This window comes from Notamacropus eugenii, chromosome 1 (assembly GCF_028372415.1).
Source record: "Notamacropus eugenii isolate mMacEug1 chromosome 1, mMacEug1.pri_v2, whole genome shotgun sequence".
Classification (NCBI taxonomy): Eukaryota; Metazoa; Chordata; class Mammalia; order Diprotodontia; family Macropodidae; genus Notamacropus; species Notamacropus eugenii.
Window position 1 is genome coordinate 344,972,244 of NC_092872.1, and position 13,261 is coordinate 344,985,504.

Below are 13,261 nucleotides of genomic sequence, written 5' to 3' on the forward strand. Positions count from 1 at the left end.
AAGAGCTGCTATGGATATTTTAGAACATATAGGTGCTTTTCCTTTTTTCCTTAATCATCTTTGGAAACAGACCTAATAGTGATATTGCTGGGTCAAAGGGTATAGGCAGTTTAATAACTCTGGGCATACTTCCAAATGTCTCTTTAAAATGGTTGGACTGGCTCACAGATCCACCAACAATGAATTAAGGTCCCAATTTTTCTACATTTCCTCCAACATTTGTCTTTTTCCCCTTCTATCATTTTAATCTGCCAAATATAAAATGGTATCTCAAAGTTGTTCTAATTTGCATTTCTCTAATCAGTGATGATTTAGAGCACTTTTTCACATGATTATAAATTGGTTTTTTTTCTTCACTGGAAAACTGCCTATCATATCCTTTAACAATGTATACTCTCAATGGTGACCAAATCAAGGGCTCAAAATGGAGGAAAGAAGGGAAAACTAACATGTGCAGCATCATCCTACCTTATAATATTTTTTGGTTTCATCTGTATCATAAAGAAAAGCTGAAAAATCAATTAGGAGCTGAAAATATGGACATCTTTGATTTACATTAACTCTTACACTAAAGTAATTGGAAGAAAAGTTCAGATCGCATTCTCAAATTACACAGAAATAACAAACATCCTCAAAAAGATAATGGGCACCCTTTCTTGCCTTGGAAGAACAGGCAAATCTAGAAAATGGTGCCACCTTCAGGTAAAAACTGCTGAAGAGGGGAAAAAAGAATTGACGTTAGCACAAGGTGCTGTTCCAGTGGCTACCTTAAGGCTAGATCCAAGTATAATGACTGCAATTCATGCTGTTATGATCAGGTCTACTTCCAGGCTATTTTTAATTTAATAATCTTATTATGGTAAGGCAGATTGGCATTGAGAAGTCAGAGCTGGCCTCAGTCAGGGATACCTGGTCCATGCCTCACCTCTGGCATTACTACCACCTTCATAACCCTGGGCAAGTTACATAATTACTTCCTCCTAGTCAAGACCTAGAAAGGTTACTCAATTTCCCCAGACAATTCTCTAAGGCAAATTGCACAACCACTGCAGCTCTGCACTAGGCGGTTTTCTTACCAAAGAGCTCCAAACACTGATGAAATCACAGGTCCTGACCACAACCAAAAATGTTATTACTGCTTTCTCAGAAACGTCCATATTTTAGAGTTCTCTTTCCTCTGCTCTCCACCTCCCAATCTATCACTGACGCAGTACTCCTATTCCATAAAAGTAGAGGAGATTCAAAACAGGGGTGTAGGGAAGTGGGGGACACAGAGAGAACCACATAAAGGACACAAAGTAAATGATGCCAATTAACCCATAAACATTTTTATTTTCTATGTGCTTAGGCCCTGTATTGGGGATACAAACACAATAAATGGAACAGTCTACTTTCAAGAGGAGACAACAACATAGATGAGTGTACGCAGAATAAATATAAAAAGAATAAATACTAGGTAGTTTGGGAAGGAGGCACTAACAGCAGGCAGGATCAGGAAAGGCTTTATGAGGCTGTTGTTTGTGTGTATTCATCCTGCGCTGCCGAAGAAGACCATGCCATCAGAGAAAGAATGACATGACTTGCACTTGACTTTGTTTTGAGTGAGGGAGGGCTGTGCAGGTCACCAGCCTCACTTCTCCTCCAGAGCCATAGGAATCCAGTGACCAGTGACCATCAGGATGACTGGAGATGACTCAAGATGAGGCAATTGGGGTTAAGTGACTTGCCCAAGATCACACAGCTAGTGAGTGTCAAGGTGAGATTTGAACTGAGGTCCTCCTGACACCTGCACTGGTGCTCTATCCGCTGTACCACCTCAGCTGCTGTTTGAGCTGAAGTATGAAGGACTAGGTGGGCTCCAGGATTCAAAGGAAAGAAGGGAATATATTTCAGGCACAAGGACCAGGCACAGGCCAATGCAAAAACAAAGAGATGTGAGTTGAAATGTTGTGACTGAGGAAGAGAGAGAGAAGGCCAGTTTAACTGAATCACAGAGAACAGTACAGGAAGTACTTAATATTAAATGGGTCTAGCAAGATAGGATGGGGACAGATTTGTGAAGAGCTTTAAAAGCTAAACACAGGAATTTATATTTTATTCTAGAAGTACTAGAGAATCACTGGGGCTTATTAGAGGAGTAACATGATCAGATCTGCACTTAGAAAAATCACTTTGGCAGGCAGTAGTGTAAAGAAAACACAGGAATGGCCATTGCAATTATCTAGGTAAAAAGCAGGTGGTGGCTGCATGAGCAGAAAGAAGGAGCTGGAGGTGAGATGTTACAGGAGTAAAGAAATAGCAAGATTTGGCAGCTGATTAGATGTGTGGTGAAGGAGAGAGACTGAGATTTCAAGTTTGGGATTCTGGAAGACTACTGGTACCTTTTATAGAAATAAAGGAGTTTGGAGGAAGGATGGGTTTAGAAGCAGAGGTTAAGAGCTCTGTTTTAGATACATTTGGAATGCCTCCAACACATCCAATCTGAAATGTCCACGAAGCAATGGGTAAAGAGACTGAAGCTCAGTGGAAGGCCTGAGGCTAGAAACAAAGATTTCTAAATCATCCGAGGAGAGACGATAATTAGATTCATTAAAGTTGATGAGGTCACTGAGAAAATGGAAGAGAAAAAACAAGAGAGAGCCAGGGCAGAGCCTGGGGCAGGGGTGTGGAACCTGCAGCCTAGAGACCACATGTGGCCCCCTAGGTCCTCAAGTGTGGCCCTTGAATCCATACTTCACAGAATAAGGCCATGCAGATTCCCCACCCCTGAGGGGGAGACCTGGAAAGGCTTCATGTGGAAAACGGCACTTGATTAGAAACACTGAAGAAAACCAGAACTGCCACGAGAGGGAGGTGAAGAGGAAAACCATACAAGACAAGGGGGGCTCAGGCAGCTGAAGTCATGGAGATAGGAAATGAGTATCATATATGAAAGAAATGCAACATGCCATCAACTTAAATACTTCATTATTGAACTGCAAAGTTTTTTTTAAATTAAATCCATTTTAAATGCTATAAACACCAAAGCTATGAAAGTACATTTTAGCTGCAGAAAGTATTTCTTTTAACATCTATGGTAAGGAACCTAATGATCTCAGCAAAGAGTAATTAGGAATGAAAAAACCAGGGAGTCAGCAAAAGGATTCAAAGAGAGAGGTTTTTAATATCAATAGCTTCTCCAAACACGTTTTGTTCAAAAAAGGCCAGTACTTTCTTCCCACATCCATCATCCCCCAGCGTCCACATAAGGCTGGAATATCAGTAGTGAGCAGTCAGTTCTAAATAACAAAGAAATTTCCTTTTTTTTAACAGAAAACTACATCAAGCTCCCTTTTCCTTTTTCTCCCATACTCTGTAAAGATCCAAGTTAGAAACCCACTCCTATCATGGAATCACAGAAATGCACAATCCCAGTGTAGCAACCTAGTATCACCCCAAGGGATACTGAACACAGCTTTATGACAAGGTTTCTTATCAGTGTGCGTATTCAAGGAATTAAAAATGGGGAAAAGACTGAGTATGGAAAACCAGGGTGCTCGCCTCGGTTCCTGCATTCTTCTACATGAGAGGGCAGAAAGTGTTACCAGCTCGTGTTGTGAAGTGATGGCAGGCACCAGAAAAGAAGCATCAGAAAAGGTAGGGAAGAAAAAGTCCACTCCACCGACAGCAAAAAAAAATCAAATAATTCTCTTCATTCTGTGCGGGTTTTTTTAGGTGCAGTAGACCCGGGAATGGGGTGGAGAGGAGAAGAAATTGGAATTTTACAGTTCAGGGCAGCCGAGGCCCCAAAGGGATTTTTCCTTGCCACTTACGGGCACAGACACTGAAGCACATCGGCTTCTCTCCAAGGGCCAGCCTAGGCCTCGAGGCGTGAGTGGGAGCTGCAGCCCGGGGCGCCCGCCGGACGCGCCTCTCCCTCTGCCCCTCGGGCACGCGGCCTGGGGGGGCTGGGGGTTCCCCCCCGCGCAGCGTCACCCAATCCCTGGCCCTCCCCCTCCCTATCCCGAGCCCCCTCCCGTCCTTGACCTCCCACCTCGGAGGAGGGTACTCACTGGGCTCCCTGGCGAGGGTCGGCCCGCGGTGGGCATGGCGAAAGGCACAAAGCCTCCGCTTTCATTTTCCATCTCTGCCCAGACCAAGCAGAAGAGAATCAGCAGTTGGGAAAGTGAAAGCGAAAGCGACGGGAGGAGGAGCCTGCGGCTGGAGCGTCCCCCTCCCCTCCCCACTCCGTGCTGCGCAGGCGCATGGGAACCCTCGCCGGCGCTGGCGTGGGGGTGGGGCTCCCAGGGCTCTCAGTGCGCTGCATCCTCGCATCCAGTGCTGGACGTATTGCGCAGACTCCAGACGTTACTGGGAGACTAGAGTACGGGCGTGCAGTGGGAGGGGCGGTGGGGGCGGCAGAGGATGGAGGATGGAGGATGGAGGATGCAATGCATGGGGCTGGCTCTCCTGGTGTTCTGAGACCCTGAGCTGAGACCAGAGCTGTGTCTGCGCCTTCCTTGAACTTGGGTAGAGTTTGAGGGCAGCCAGGTTCCAATTCAGCCTTAGACACTTATTAGCTGTGCCACCCTGGGCAAGTCACTTAACTGTATTTGCCTCAGTTTCCCCATCTGTAAAATGAACTGGAGAAGGAAATGGCAAACCACTCTAGTATCTTTGCCAAGAGTACCCCTAATGGGGTCAAGAAAAGCTGGACATGTCTAAAACTGTCACTTAACTCTACTTCAGTTTCCCCATCTGTAAAATAACATCTACCTCCTAGAGTGGTTTGAGACAATATACATAAAATGCTTAGTACAATACCTGGAATAAATGCTAGCTATTATTAGCTCTTGCCCATAAAAAGAGCATGTGTGGGGCTTGAGTCTCAGGCATCCTGACTTTTCTAGGCTTTCTCTTGGGCTGGCTGGCTGCAACTTCCTACCAGTAACCCTGGCTACAAGGCTATGGTGACGCTAACTCCTGGATCTGGTGATGATTACTGCCAGCACCTGAAACAGAAGGACAAACAACGTAAAGCAAAGACCCCAGACCCATTTTTAGCCAGCCAGAAAAGAAAGATGGTCCCAGGATGGCCAGCCTGCGGTAAGGGGACGTGAGGGTTCCTCCATGTTAGATAATCTGAGGATGACCTTTTACACATAGAAGAATTGATGCAGGTTAACGTAAGCAGAACCAAGAGAAAAATATTTATCAAAACATATGTCAATGAAGTAATAAATTATGACTTTATAGCATTTGATGGCAAATCATGTTTCCTACAACTTAGCCCTGAGGTAGTAGATAATAGGTTCATAATGAAACTGACATTTTCATACATGGCCACTTTTGCTGGACTGTACTTTTCTATTATAAAGGAGTATTCTACTGAGGAAGGAGAATCATTGGAAAATTACAATCATGTATAAAAAAGAAAGGAAAACAAGCTGGAACCAGATTATGATGGATTTTCAATGCCAAACAGATGTCTTTGAGGTAATCTCTAATTCTAATACAATCATGAGAACATCCATCAGAAGAGTTATCAGTATTAGAAACACAGACCTTTGTTTCAAAAAGTAACACTAGGAAGTTTTGTAATTTCCTAATGGCAATCCCACCCAGCCTTCCTATTCAATTATGGGCCCAACTTACTGCCCATTTGAAGTGTCTGCCCAAAATAGAAGTGATGTTAGGGTACAGGCTTGGTGTGACTTTGGGAGATTTTCCCTCTCAGACGTGACACTTGAGATGCTGCTAGAGAAACAACAGTCTGTACCAGGCTCATTTCACTTATAAGTCTGTAAGGTATTGCATACATTAATTAACCAGTGGAGGAAATCTCTATGAATTATTCAAACCCATCAGACCTCTGCCTTGAAATGACTGTGGTTTGTCCTTCATTCTAGAAGAGGACCATGAAATCAGGAAAATGATGCCATGACTTGAGAGTGAATTGGATTTAAGTGAGGTAGGGTTGTGCAAGGTCACCAGCCTCATTTTCTCCTCCAGAGCCATCTGAATCCAGTGGCAAGATATAGGTAAGGACAGCTAGAGATGGCCCCTGAAGCAATGGGAAACCTTGGCCATGTTAACAACCTGTGAGTAGTGGTAGCTGCCCCATTGGGGACCCAACTGGCCAGTTCCAGTTGGGCAAACATAACTTCCTTCCTTCCTTCCTTCCTTCCTTCCTTCCTTCCTTCCTTCCTTCCTTTCTTCCTTTCTTCCTTTCTTCCCTCCCTCCTTTGTTCCTTCTTTCCTTCCTTCCCCCACATGAGGAAGCATACCCTTACTGCGGGTGTTCTGCCCAAAGGAATATAAATTTTGATTGTGCAAACCTTGAAAGCTCTCTTGGAGTTTATTGGCTAGATTTCTTTCTTAAGGACCATGCCGTCAATCCATAATCACTCTGACTCTCATTGATTAGCCAATAATAGGTCCCAATCCAAGCCTCACTTGGGCATTGTTTGGGCCCTGGTAGCTCAGAGTGAGTGTAAATAGCAATTGCTGACTTTGTCCAGAAACTCTGGGGTTCTTCCCCTCCCAGATTGATTTTTTTTTTTAACTAGGTAAAAGAGGCTCTTCTTTGCCTCATTTCTTACCTGGCCTTAATCATTAAATGTGTATTGCCTCAGTCAAACTGAGACCTGGGAAAGACCTTAACAACTTGAAAGGACTAGGCAAGAAGGAAGCCCCCACTGGCCCAGGTTCTGAATTCTAGGGTATGATACAGCATACACTCCAAAATTACTGTAATGCTACCTCCCTCTCTGTTTTCAAGCCCTCATCCCAGTTTCTGTGTCTCTCATACATGACCTTCTGTATTTTTTATCATGATATACACAATTTATTGGGCAGAGTAAAATAAAATTAAAGAGATTTCCCCATTCGTCATCATCCACACACCTCCACCCAGTCTGTAGATTTTAAGAAAGATCAAAGGAAGGAAGTTCATATTTGAAGCTTGCTAGAAATTTAAACAAGGCAAAGAGGTTAAAGTTCACAAGGTGAAAATTTAATAACTAGGATTAGAAATCAAGCCCTCTATCTCTAAATCTAGTGCTCTTGTAGAAACACTATCATGTCTCTCTGCAACAGGAAGAAAAATATTCATCGGCCTAGCCCTGACAGTCATGATTTTGCCTGATCAGAAACATCAAAGGGATATTTCCATTTAAGAAATGTAACCACTCCTCCAGAGATGTTGTCAGCCAGTATGAGGAGGACCAAAGGTCAATAGTGTACAGGTCACACCAGAAAAGCTGCAGGTCCTTCCAGTTTCTGAGAAGCCAGGCATGCGGACTGACGGAGAAGAAGCAAAGAGCCCTGCGCCAAAAATTCATGTTGGCCAACACTTGCTAGGACACAGAAACAGAGAACAGAATAATAGATGGTGCCTGATACCCACCTATTGACCATTAACAGAGGTGAGCAGGCTGCGACTGGGACTAGACACAGGAGAGACATAGAAGGACTGAGACTAGCCAGAGGAACAGATGAGAGATGGGTCTAAACATCAAAACATCAGATGAATGTTTGGTAAATCACTCAGAGTTTTATTTCTAGCCTTCTTTGCTTTCCTGCCCCTCTTCCCTAGAACGTTGCCTAAGGAATCCAGTACCCTTGACCCTATTTACCTCACTTCCCATTTCTTCTTGACCCGTAAAGGAGGAGTGTGTGTGTGTGTGTGTGTGTGAGTGTATGCGTGTATAAACGTATTCATTCCCTGCTTCTCCTCCCTTTGTAGCCATCACAACCTGCATTGTTTTTAATGCTGATTTTTTATGTTACTTGAAGCTGCTATTTAACTCCATACCCATTTACTATGATTTTTGACCAAGTTCTCTGTTCAGGATTGAAAATGAGGAGGCTAACCCAAGGCAAAACAATATTTTTTTTCCCCAGAACTGCCCAGCATCCAACTGAACCTGATTCTCATCCATATGTTTTGTCTCCACCTACTAAAATGTGAGTTTCTAGAAAGTACAGACAGTCTCAATTTTCTATTTGTATCTAGTGTTTTGCACATAGCAAGCATTTTATACTTTTTTTTTTCATTCACTGATTTATTCATTCATCCTAGACCAATAGCCTCTTGGAAACATACAGTTGTGTTTTTTTCTTTTTCAGATCTATCATGATTATACTGGATCACTGTTAAAGGGCAAAGGGACAGTCAAAAAATATAAATCATACAATTGAAGTGTGTGGACAAGGATGATGGATTTTAAGCTCTCTAGGGGCAACAACTAGGACCTATTTATTTTTGTGATCTTTAACACCAAGGTAGAGTATGTTTATAATGATAACTAATATTTATATAGCATGTACTACTATAGGCCAAGCACTGGTCTAAGTCCTTTATAATCATCTCATTTGATCCTTACGTCAACCCTATAGTGTAGGTGCTATTATTATCCCCATTTTACAGATGAGGAATCTAAGGCAAAAAAAGGTTAATTGACTCATACAGGGTCAGCTAATAAGTGTCTAAAGTTGGATTTCAGTTCAGGTCTTTGTAGTGCTTGTCTAGGTCTCTATCCAATGGACGACTTAGTTGCACTAAAGAGTTTGTTAAATAAATGAAATGAAATACCCATTAGCTCCTCCCAAAACAAGCCATCTTTTTCTTTATAATGATATCTTGTATTTCCCCCCATTCAGTATCCTTTCACCAGCAGAGCCTGCTGATGGCTTCTTACCATGACCTTCTTACTATGACTCATTGTCCATGACCAAGTCAGAGGCACAACTCAACAACAGGCTGTAGCGAGGAGAGGCTACTGCCCTCATTCCACCCTAGTGTCTCTGACCCTGAGCCCTTCAGCTGGAGTTTCTGGTGGCCAAGAGTTAGCTTTTATCCCCTCCGTCTTTCTCAGTCTTTGGCCTCCTCCCTTTGGGTAGCTACATCTCATGATTTTTCCTCTAACTCAGTTCTAATCAGGCAGTGAAACCAGTTGTCTCTGCAGAGAGGAAAAATTGCTGAAGAACAAGAGGGGTGTTGAGTGAAGTGATTAGTGGACCTGTATCTACTTGGAAGGTCTCCTATGGAGATCTTTAATAAGGGGATATCTTCATCCTTGGAATTCTTGAATTTTCATTGACTTCCATAATGACATAGATGATACCCATCAGATTTGGGTAATGTCAATAGATTTACTGGTCCTAAATGTTTGACTTCAGGAAATCCCATATTGGCCATCTTAGGGGTCTCTTTTCTAGGGCTACATTGGGCTTTTATGTTATCTATGACTAAAAGTTTGTTAAAAAATCCCTAAGTGGTGAGCTGTTCTTAGCAACACCTAGAAAGATTATCCTACTGCCTAGACTTGATGTTAGAGTCAAGTGATTAAGTTACTGAAACTAGAGATGACAATAGGAAGCATTATAAATGAATAAGAAGAAAGCCAAGCAAGGTTGCATGAAGACATGTGCCCAGATCCAGCCTTTACCAGGATTGCCAAGAAATATTGAACTCCAGTGGTCAGGATGATGTAATGGCAAACTATGACTGATATTTGGCCCAGAGAGGCTGGAAAATGTCCAGGGAAACTCCAGATGTCGTAACAGTGAAGCAGGTGCTCCTCACGTATCACAAGGCCTGGCTAGTGTTCCCTCCCCAGAGGCTTGGTGACTTAGATCCTGGGAATCTCCATGTGGCTGCCTTTGAAGTAAGGATTCACCCCAAGTATAAGAATGAGGCAGGAAGTAGGTCCCATGACCAGCTGCATTTCAAGAACTCCCTCAATCTTTTTTTCTTACTTCTTAAAATAGGCTTTGTGACTTGTTCTAGTTATTCTGTGATTCTGTGACTTATTTCATGCTAATATTGGGGAAGGAGGGAAAAGAGGTTCCTCAATATGCAAACAGCTTTCACCCTATGAGCATTTGAGTCTGAGAGATAGAAAGACAGGATCCTAATCCTGTTTCTGGACTTGGGCCCAGAGGTATGCCCTGATGGGATCCGTTACATCAGCAAATATTATTAAGTGCTTGCCAGGTGCCACGCACTTTGCTACGTGCTGGGAATATACTACCTTCAAGGTATTTGCCTCATTCCAGAGCTTTTCAAGGATTCTGATGTTCAAACCAGACATCTATTTCAAATAGCTCTTACAGCAGCAATGTGTCTACAAGGAGTCAGAGTCAGATCATATCAGCATTTGTCCTGGGGACACACTGCCCTCTGAGAAGTTAATGCCTCCATTTCTTTTGCTCTGAAATTGGTAAAGTTCATTCAAGTCAACAGTTATTAATTAAGTACCTATTAGGTTTGTAAAATTTTTAAAAATACACAGAGAACTAAGTCAGGTCAATCTCTAGTGGTATGGTAAAGTGAGTCAATGGGCCTACGTTCAAATCTTGGCTCCGCCACTTAGGAAAGTTGCTTCACCTTTCTGGGACTCAGTTTCCTTATATGTAAAATGAAAGGGTTGAACGAGATGGGCTCTGGTGTCTCTTCTAGCTCTAAATCTGTAATCCTTTAACTTGGGAAAAAGCATGACTTCACAATGGGAGGAAACTGCGACCCACTAAGAGTGGCTAAATTTGTCCCTGGGCCGAATCTGTTGGTTCTACAACCACAGATCATTCCAGTCATTAATTCACTTCCAGTGTCCACATGGGATCAGGCAGGTAGTTGGAGAAACTTCAGAGCCAACCCCAATTCTTGGAATGCACCTGAGATGCCTCCCGGAGCACATGATGCGAGGATGTTTGCTACCAGCAGATTCGTAAGTAATTTCAATGCATTTTAGGGAGACCTAGATCATTCCTATTAAATATGATAGCCGTTAGCAATGCATAAGCTGTAATGGCTGGTGTTTTTGAAAAGCCTTTGAATGCTGCCCTCTAGGGGCCACCAGAGAAATGTGCCTTGACCTCTACAGGAAACCTAAAAGCCTCAGAGCACCAGGGAATTTGGGGGGTAGGGGAGAAAAGAGGCTAACTCTGGTTCTGGGTTGTTTGAGCTCCAGCCTATGTCCTCCAGCCCTTCTGAAACACATCTGACATAGCCATGATATGTCCAGGAATAACCAGCATACCCAGATGTATATAGGGTTGTGTCAAGCTTTCTGCCTACTCCCATCCCCTTCCTTCTGGTTTGGCCAGATATTATGGGGAAAATGGCATTTTTGAAATTTAGATCAGATCCTTAGAACTCCTGTTTTATTTTTAGCTTTTCTTCTCCTGTCCTCACAGCCTAATAATAATAGTTACAGTATAGAATTGTTAAATGAGATAATATATGCGAAGTACTTTTAAACCTTAAAGTTCTATACAAGTATATTGAAATAAGGGCCTAGGCCTTAGAGTTAGTTAGTATTCATATTATAATAGTATTCTCTAACTAATGAGTATCCGAATGGAGGCTTCCACATTTACTTCTGGAAATGTTTGATATTGTATAACAGGGGGACTCTGCTCTCGATTCCGAGAATGCATAGGTAATATGTGACTGTTTCCTGTTCACTTACTGTCTGGGGAAGTAAAGCCTTTTAATTGACTGCTGAGTTGGAACCCAGTGTACTTATAAAAGACATGAATAAGAAAAATTAACTTATCTTCTCAGGTTGCTTTTGAATGTGGAAGAAAACTTCTGTAAGCCTCTAGGTAGGGGGTTTAAGAGCAGCGTTACCTGCGCTATCTGCTTTATGTTCTTACCTAGGCTATGAATGCATGCATCATTTCTGTTTTTTCTATCTTAATTGTGTTTCCTCTTTCTTGATTTAAGGTGAATGAGTGATTGACATTAAAGGGAATGTAACAGAGAGGGGCTGGTAAGCTATGGTGTGAGAAAAAGACACACCAAATTCCTCAGAGTTATCAGTAGAATCCTGAGGGAGAATTACTATTCTTTCTCGGGATCTAATCTTCCAGTCTCAGTAGAAATTAGGAGAGTAGCTCCAGAACTTATGTGAGCTATACCAATACCCACTCCCTCTAGCCAAAATCAATCATGAATTAGTATTTCCCCAATACCAACTCATCAGTTATTATTTCCTTGATATCATCTAACCAGTGATTACTGCCCCAATTTTGATTGATCAACCCCAGTGATCAAATTGATCCATCTCCTCTGCATCACTATTAATCAATTAAAATCAATTAGCTTTTATGAAGGGATATTTAATCAGTCAACAAGCACCTACTGTGTACCATTACCATACTAAGTACTGTGGATACAAAGAAAAGCAAACACATGGTTCCTCCCCTCAGTGAATTCATTCTAATAGAGACATCATGCAAAAAATTATGTATATACGATATATACAATGTAACTAGGAGATGATCTCAGAGGAAAAAAAGACACAGAAATAGCAACAATTAAAGTACAAAACCCTCTAAAACCCAGAGCATATTCTCCTATATCGTCTTGGTCCCTGGGATGTGGGGGATTCAGACTTAAAGGAATTCATTTCTAGGTGCAACCTAGCCAACAGACAAGCTTACTTGCAGGACATTGTGTCTCATTTACCAGGCCAGTCCACTGTTAGAATGGGTCAAGCAGTTCATTTCTCCTCACCATGCTGGACTGCTGGCAAACTCTGCTGTGAACTCCAGTTCTTGTACCTCTGATGGCTCTGCCCACCTTTCAAAGCTCCTGGTCCATTATGTCTCTAATACTCATTCACCTAAGATCAGGTAAGAAGAAACAAGAGATAGAGCCATGCATTCATGGCACATAATGGCCCAGGGGGAGATAAGCCTTCTAAAACAGTGCTCCCCCCTCCCCCAGGAGGCTTATAACAGCTCTTCCTCTTCATTGCAAAACCACCAGAGAAGAGAGGGTGATTTTTCTTGTTCATGACTTTTGCGGGCACACTCAGTTCCAGCTCTGCAGTGAATTAAAAAAATTTTCTTCACCACACAGTTAAGTGGAAAGAAAATAGTTGTGGAATATCTGTGCATACTCTGAATGATGAGCAGAATCCATTGTCACACACATCTAGAGGCAGTCTCAGAAGTCTCTATATGGATTTGCAGCAGACAGAGAATATTACACATGCTCCAAGGACTGAGATCCCATTGGCCAGTTCCTTCTCCTCATTATGACTGTTATAGCATTAGCTCTTGTTCCTAGGAGGATGCTTTTAGTACAACTTTATTTGACACCTAATGTATATCCCACTTGACCCTCAAAAACCCACTCAACTCTGTTCAGTTTTTGAAGAAATCTATGTGATGTTGAACAACACTTCTTAGCAGGTATCCCCTCATCTTTTCCTCCACTAGGGATCCACCTATGACCTGGTCCCTAGTTTAGAGCTCAGATTTCTTT

General features: G+C 42.5%; 1 long non-coding RNA gene across 1 annotated transcript in view; it reads right to left on the bottom strand.

The window, feature by feature from the left end:
* The window catches only part of LOC140518144 (uncharacterized), a 96,880-nt gene extending 92,631 nt beyond the window's left edge, over positions 1-4,249 (bottom strand). The window contains exon 1 of the long non-coding RNA XR_011971838.1: positions 4,053-4,249. This is a non-coding gene — a long non-coding RNA (uncharacterized lncRNA). The remainder of the gene's footprint in view (positions 1-4,052) is intronic.
* Positions 4,250-13,261: the final 9,012 nt, after the last annotated feature.